This window comes from Pristiophorus japonicus, unplaced genomic scaffold, assembly GCF_044704955.1.
Source record: "Pristiophorus japonicus isolate sPriJap1 unplaced genomic scaffold, sPriJap1.hap1 HAP1_SCAFFOLD_504, whole genome shotgun sequence".
Lineage (NCBI taxonomy): Eukaryota > Metazoa > Chordata > Chondrichthyes > Pristiophoridae > Pristiophorus > Pristiophorus japonicus.
Window position 1 is genome coordinate 29,583 of NW_027254410.1, and position 7,923 is coordinate 37,505.

A 7,923-nucleotide genomic window follows, 5' to 3' on the forward strand; every position below is an offset into this window, starting at 1 on the left:
CTGGGAAGGGTGAATAATGAATGAGTTGTTTCCGGGTTTGAAATGCGGCTTAGATCTGCTGGTATTAACCGATAGCATTGTTGAGCAGAATGAAAGAAATGCTAACATGATCACTGAGGGTCAGTCGAAACTTCAACAACTTCATTTTAATAATTTGTGAAACTTTAATCATTGAGGAAGTTTTATTCCCTCTCTGATTTTACACACTCTGTATTTTAGGAGACTGGTTTTAAATGTTCTTCATGGAATCAGAGAAGTTTACAGCACAGAAGGAGGCCATTGTCACATGAGCAATGAACATTTAAAACCAGTTTTTGTTTCAAAAATAATGTTTCCGCCCAGGCTTGAACCGGGGACCTTTCGCGTGTGAGGCGAACGTGATGACCGCTACACTACGGAAACTGCGGCCTAGTGCAGTGCCCAGAGAGAAGTGTTCAGCGACAAGCTGAAATGCTGAATCCCTTTTTCTGAAAAAATTTCTTTCACAAACATTTCTCTGACCGAAACGGCACAAAACAAAAATGTTCCTTTCAAATTTGCCAATTATTTTCGTTAAACTTTTATTTTGCTTTCATGGGATAACATAATTAATGATTCGATAATTTTCTTTTGCACAATGAAAGAAATACTAACTGAGGGAGAGTCAATATGTCAATAATTTGTTCTGTGCTCTGCATGTTTGTAATGTCGCCAAGTTTGCTGATGATACAAAGATAGCTGGGAAAGCAAGTTGTGAGGAGGACGCAAACTATCTGCAAAGCGATATTGATAGGCTCAGTGGGTGGGCAGAAATTTGTCAGATGGAGTATAAGGTGGGAAATATGAGGTTATCTACTGTGGTAGCAATAATAAAAAAGCAAATAATTATTTAAATGGGGAGAGATTACGAAATGCTGCGGTGCAGAGGGACCTGGGGGTCCTTGTACATGTAACATAAAAGGTTAGTATGCAGAAACATCCTCTCTGCATCCACCTTGTCAAGCCCCCTCATAATCTTACACGTTTCCAGAAGATCACCTCTCAATCTTCTGAATTCTAATGAGTAGAGGCACAACCTACTCAACCTTTTCTCATAAGTTAGCCCCCTCATCTCCGGAATCAACCTAGTGAACCTTCTCTGAACTGCCTCCAAAGCATCTATATCCTTTCTTAAATATGGAAACCAAAACTGCACGCAGTGTTCCAGGTCTGGCCTCACCAATACCCTGTATAACTGCAGCAATACTTCTTTGTTTTATATTCCATCCCCTTTGCAATAAAGGCCAAGATTCCATTGGCCTTCCTGATCACTTGCTGTACCTGCATACTAATCTTTTGTGTTTCATGCACAAGGACTCCCAGGTCCCGCTGTAATGCAGCACTGTGCAATTTTTCTCCTTTTAACTAATAACTTGTTCTTTGATTTTTTTCTGCCAAAATTCATAACCTTGCACTTTCCAACATTATACACCATCTGCCAAATTTTTCCCCACTCACTTAACCTGGCTATGTCTTTTTGCAGATTTTTTGTGTCCTCCTCACACATTGCTTTTCCTGCCATCTGTGTATCATCAGCAAACTTGGCTACATTACACTCAGTCCCTTCATCCAAGCCGTTAATATAGATTGTAAACAGTTGGGGTCCCAGCACTGATCCCTGCAGCACCCCACTAGTTACTGATTGCCAAACAGAGAATGAACCATTTATTCCGACTCTCTGTTTTCTGTTCGTTAGCCAATCCTCTCTCCATGCTAATATATTGCCCCCAACCCCGGGAACCTTTATCTTGTGCAGTAATCTTTTATGTGGTACCTTGTCAAAATGCCTTCTGGAAGTCCAAGTACACCACATGCACTGGTTCCCCTTTATCCACCCTGTTCATTACACCCTCAAAGAATTCCAGCAAATTTGTCAAACATGACTTCCCTTTCATAAATCTATGCAGACTCTGCCTGACTGAATTATTTTTTTCCAAAAGTCGGAGGAGCAGTGACCGGAGGCGGTGTGAGCAGCGGCCTATAAATGCCCAGTAGGAGTCCGGGGATCGGCGGCAGTCGGAGGAGCAGCGGCTGGAGGAGCAGCGAGCAGCGAGCTACAGCTGGTGCAGGGTCAAAAGTAAGAAAGAAGTCAAAAGTAATCAAAGGGTGACGTCACAGCCAAGAGGGTAAGTGATTGGCTGGTTGAGTGATTTCTTCTTGTTCTTAGCAGCAAAGAAACTTTAGAATTGTTGCCGAATTAAGTAAATCTAATGGTTAAGTCATAGCAGGAGAGCTCAGACACATGTCATGCTCCTCCTGTGCTGTGTGGGAAGTCAGGGACGCTTCCAGTGTCCCTGCTGACTACATGTGCACCAAGTGTATCCATCTGCAGCTCCTGACAGGCCTCATTGCGGCACTGGAGCTGCGCACGGATTCATCCGCAATGCTCAGGATGTCGTGAATTGAACACACCGTAGGTAACGGTTACTCAGGCAGAGAGGGAATGGGTAAACATCAGGAAGAGCAGTGGAAGGAAGACAGTGCAGGAGTCCCCTCCGGTCATCTCCCTGCAAAACAGATACACCACCTTGGGTACTGTTGGAGGAGATGACTCATTAGGGGAAGGCAGCAGCAGCCAAGTCCATGGCACCATGGGTGGCTCTGCTGCACAGGAGGGCAGGAAAAAGAATGGGAGAGCTATAGTTATAGGGGATTCTATTGTAAGGGAAATAGATAGATGTTTCTGCGGCTGCAATCGAGACTCCAGAATGGTATGTTGCCTCCCTGGTGCAAAGGTCAAGAATGTCTCGGACTGGCTGCAGCGCATTCTGGAGGGGGTGGGTGAATAGCCAGCTGCCGTGGTGTATATAGGCACCAATGATATAGGGAAAAATGGGATGAGGTCCTACAAGCTGAGTTTAGGGAACTAGGAATTAAATTAAAAGGTAGTAATCTCAGAATTGCTACCAGTGCCACGAGCTAGTCAGAATAGGAAATGCAGGATAGCTCAGATGAATACATGGTTTGATGAGTAGTGCAGGAGGGTGGGATTCAAATTCCTGGGACATTGGACCGGTTCTGGGGGAGATAGGACAAGTACAAATCGGGCGGTCTGCAACTGGTCAGGACCGGAACCAATGTCTAGGGGAATGTTTGCTCGTGCTGTTGGGGAGGGGTTAAACTAATATGGCAGGGGGATGGGAACCTATGCAGGGAGATAGAAAGAAGTAAAATGGGGGCAGAAGCAAAAGATAGAAAGAAGAAAAGTAAAAGTGGAGGGCAGAGAAACACAAGGCAAAAATGAAAAAGGGCCACATTACAGCAAAATTCTAAAGGGACAAAGTGTATTAAAAAGACAAGCCTGAAGTCTCTGTGCCTCAATGCGAGGATTATTCGTAATAAGGTGGATGAATTCACTCAGAGGCAGCAATTCACGAACATGTTATAATTGGGATTCCAGAGACATGGCTCCAGGGTGACCAAGGCTGGGAACTCAATATCCTGAGGTATTCAACATTCAAGAAGGATAGACAGAAAGGAAAAGGAGGTCGGGGAACGATGCTGGTTAAAGAGGAAATTAACGCAATATTAAGGAAGGACATTAGCTTGGATGGTGTGGACTCTGTATGGATAGAGCTGCGGAATACCAAAGGGCAGAAAACACGAGTGGGAGTTGTGCACAGACCACCAAACAGTAGTAGTGAATTTGGGGACAGTATCAAACAAGAAATTATAGATGCGTGCAATAAAGATACAGCAGTTATCATGGGCGACTTTAATCTACATATAGATTGGGGTAACCAAACTGGTAGAAATACGGTGGAGGAGGATTTCCTGGAGTGTATTAGGGATGGTTTTCTAGACCAATATGTCGAGGAACCAACTTGAGGGCTGGCTATCCTAGACTCGGTGATGTGTAATGAAAAAGGACTAATTAGCAATCTTGTTGTGCGAGGCCCCTTGGAGAAGAGTGACCATAATATGGTTGAATTCTTTATTAAGATGGAGATTGAAACATTTAATTCAGAGACCAGGGACCTGAATTTAAGGAAAGGTAACTTCGATTGCATGAGATGTGAATTGGCTAGAATAGACTGGCAAATGAGACTTAAAAGGTTGACGCTGGATAGGCAATGGCAAACATTTAAAGATCACATGGATGAACTTCAACAATTGTACATCCCTGTCTAGAGAAAAAATAAAATGGGGAAGGTGGCTCAACCGTGGCTAATAAGGGAAATTAGGGATCGTGTTAAATGCAAGGAAGAGGCCTATAAATTTGCCAGAAAAAGCAGCAAACCTGAGGACTGGAAGAAATTTAGAATTCAGGAGAGGAGGACAAAGGGTTTAATAAGGAGTGGGAAAATAGAGTATGAGAGGAAGTATGCTGTGAACATAAAAACTGACTGCGAAAGCTTCTATAGATATGTGAAGAGAAAAAGATTAGTGAAGACAAACGTCGGTCACTTGCAGTCAGAATCAGGTGAATTTATAATGGAGAAAAAAGAAATGGCGGACCAGTTAAACAGATACTTTGGTTCTGATTTCACGAAGGAAGACACAAATAACCTTCCTAATGTACTCAGGGACCGAGGGTCCAGCGAGAAGGAGGAACTGAAGGAAATCTTTATTAGTCAGGAAATTGTGTTCAGGAAATTGTTGGGATTGAAGGCTGATAAATCCCAGGGCCAGATAGTCTGCATCCCAGAGTAGTTAAGGAAGTAACCCTCGAAATATTGGATGCATTGGTGATAATTTTCTAACAGTCGATCGAATCTGGATCAGTTCCTATGGACTGGAGGGTAGCTAATATAACACCACTTTTTTAAAAAGAAGGAAGAGAGAAAACGGGTAATTATCGACCGGTTAGCCTGACATCAGTAGTGGGGAAAATGCTGGAATCAATTATTATGGATGAAACAACATAGCATTTGGAAAGCAGTGACAAAATCGGTCCAAGTGAGCATGGATTTAGGAAAGGGAAATCATACTTGGCAAATCATCTAGAATTATTTGAGGATGGAACAAGGAGAGTGGACAAGGGAAAACCAGTGGATGTAATGTATTTGGACTTTCAAAAGGCCTTTGACAAGGTCCCACACAAGAGATTAGTGTGCAAAATTAAAGCACATGGTATTGGGGGTAATGTATTGACATGGATAGAGAACTGGTTGGCAGACAGGTAGCAGAGAGTTGGGATAAATGGGTCCTTCTCAGAATGACAGGAAGTGACCAGTGGGGTGCTGCAGGGCTCAGTGCTGGGACCTCAGCTATTTACAATATACATCAATGATTTCGATGAACAAATTGAGTGTTATATCTCCAAGTTTGCAGGTGACTCTAAGCTGCGTGACGGTGTGAGCTGTGAGGAGGATGCTAAGAGGGTGAAGAGTGACTTGGAAAGGTGAGGTGAGTGGGCAAATACATGGCAGATGCACTATAATGTGGATAAATGTGATGTTATCCACTTTGGTGGCAAAAACGTGAAGGCAGATTATTATCTGAATGGCGGCAGATTAGGAAAAGGGGAGGTGCAACGAGACCTGGGTGTCATGGTACATCAGTCATTGAAAGTTGGCATGCAGGTACAGCAGGCGGTGAAGAAGGCAAATGGCATGTTGGCCTTCATAGCTGGGGGATTTGAGTATTGGAGCAGGAATGTCTTACTGCAGTTGTACAGGGCCTTGGTGAGGCCTCACCTGGAATATTGTGTTCAGTTTTGGTCTCCTAATCTGAGGAAGGATGTTCTTGCGACTGAGAGAGTGCAGAGAAGGTTCACTAGACTGATTCCCTGGATGGCAGGACTGACATATGAGGAGAGACTGGATTGACTGGGCCTGTATTCACTGGAGTTTAGAAGAATGAGAGGGGATCTCAAAGAAACTTATAAAATTCTGACGGGACTGGACAGGTTAGAGGCAGGAAGAATGTGCCCGATGTTGGGGAAGTCCAGAACCAGGGGTCAGTGTCGAAGGGATAAGGGGTAAGCCATTTAGGACCGAGATGAGGAGAAACGTCTTCACTCAGAGAGTTGTTAACCTGTGGAATTCTCTGCCGCAGAGAGTTGTTGATGCCAGTTCATTTGATATATTCCAGAGGGAATTAGCTGTGGCCTTTATGGCAAAAGGGCTCAAGGGGTATGAAGAGAAAGTAGGAAAGGGGTACTGAGGTGAATGATCAGCCATGATCTTATTGGAATGTAGAAACATAGAAAATAGGTGCAGGAATAGGCCATTCGGCCCTTCTAGCCTGCACCACCATTCAATGAGTTTATGGTTGAACATGCAACTTCAGTACCCCATTCCTGCTGTCTCGCCATACCCCTTGATCCCCCGAGTAGTAAGGGCTGCGTCTAACTCCTTTTTCAATATATTTAGTGAATTGGCCTCATCAACTTCCTGTGGTAAAGAATTCCACAGGTTCACCACTCTCTGGGTGAAAAAGTTTCTCCTCATCACGGTCCTAAATGGCTTACCCCTTATCCTAAGACTGTGAGCCCTGGTTCTGGACTGCCCCAACATTGGGAACATTCTTCCTGCATCTAACCTGTCGAAACCCGCCAGAATTTTAAACGTTTCTATGAGATCCCCTCTCATTTGTCTGACCTCCAGTGAATCCAGTCTTTCTTGATATGTCAGTCCCGCCATCCTGGGAATCAGTCTGGTGAACCTTCGCTGCACTTCCTCAATAGCAAGAACATCCTTCCTCAATACTCCAGGTGTGGCCTCACCAAGGCCCTGTACAACTGTAGTAACACCTCCCTGCCCCTATACTCAAATCCCCTCGCTATGATGGCCAACATGCCATTTGCTTTCTTAACCGCCTGCTGTACCTGCATGCCAACCTTCAATGACTGATGTACCATGGCACCCAGGTCTCGTTGCACCTCCCCTTTTCCTAATCTGTCACCATTCAGATAATAGTCTGTCTCTCTGTTTTTCAACCGAAGTGGATAACCTCACCTTTATCCACATTATACTTCATCTGCCATGCATTTGCCCACTCACCTAACCTATCCAAGTCACTCTGCAGCCTCATAACATACTCTTCGCAGCTCACACTGCCACCCAACTTAGTGTCATCTGCAAATTTGGAGACACTACATTTAGTCCCCTCGTCTAAATCATTAATGTACAATGTATACAGCTAGGGCCCTTGCGGTACCACACTAGTCACTGCCTGCCATTCTGAAAAGTACCCATTTACTCCTACTCTTTGCTCCCTGTCTGCCAACTAATTTTCAATCCACGTCAGCACACTACCCCCAATCCCATTTGCATTAACTTTGCACACTAATCTCTTGTGTGGGACCTTGTCGAAAGCCTTCTGAAAGTCCAAATACACCACATCAACTGGTTCTCCCTTGTCCACTCTACTGGAAACATCCTCAAAAAATTCCAGAAGATTTGTCAAGCATGATTTCCCTTTCACAAATCCATGCTGACTTGGACCTATCATGTCACCTCTTTCCAAATGCGCTGCTATGACATCCTTAATAATTGATTCCATCAATTTCACCACTACTGATGTCAGGCTGACCGGTCTATAATTCCCTGCTTTCTCTCTCCCTCCTATTTTAAAAAGTGGGGTTACATTGGCTATCCTCCACTCCATCGGAACTGATCCAGAATCTATGGGGTGTTGGAAAATGACTGTCAATGCATCCGCTATTTCCAAGGCCACCTCCTTAAGTGCTCTGGGATGCAGACCATCAGGCCTGGGAATATATCGGCCTTCAATCCCATCAGTTTCACCAACACAATTTCCCGACTAATAAGGATTTCCCTCAGTTCCTCCTTCTTACGAGAACCTCTGACCCCTTTTATATCCGGAAGATTGTTTGTGTCCTCCTTAGTGAATACCGAACCAAAGTACTTGTTCAATTGGTCTGCCATTTCTTTGTTCCCAGTTATGACTTCCCCTGATTCTGACTGCAGGGGTCCTACGTTTGTCTTTACTAACCTT

The 7,923-nt window shown here is 44.2% G+C and overlaps 1 non-coding gene across 1 annotated transcript; it reads right to left on the bottom strand.

Annotated features, from left to right (window-relative positions):
* Nucleotides 1-329: 329 nt before the first annotated feature.
* trnav-cac (transfer RNA valine (anticodon CAC)) lies at nt 330-402 on the bottom strand. The gene has a single exon. It is a non-coding gene; the product is annotated as a tRNA-Val (tRNA).
* Between the last annotated feature and the right edge of the window lie 7,521 nt (nt 403-7,923).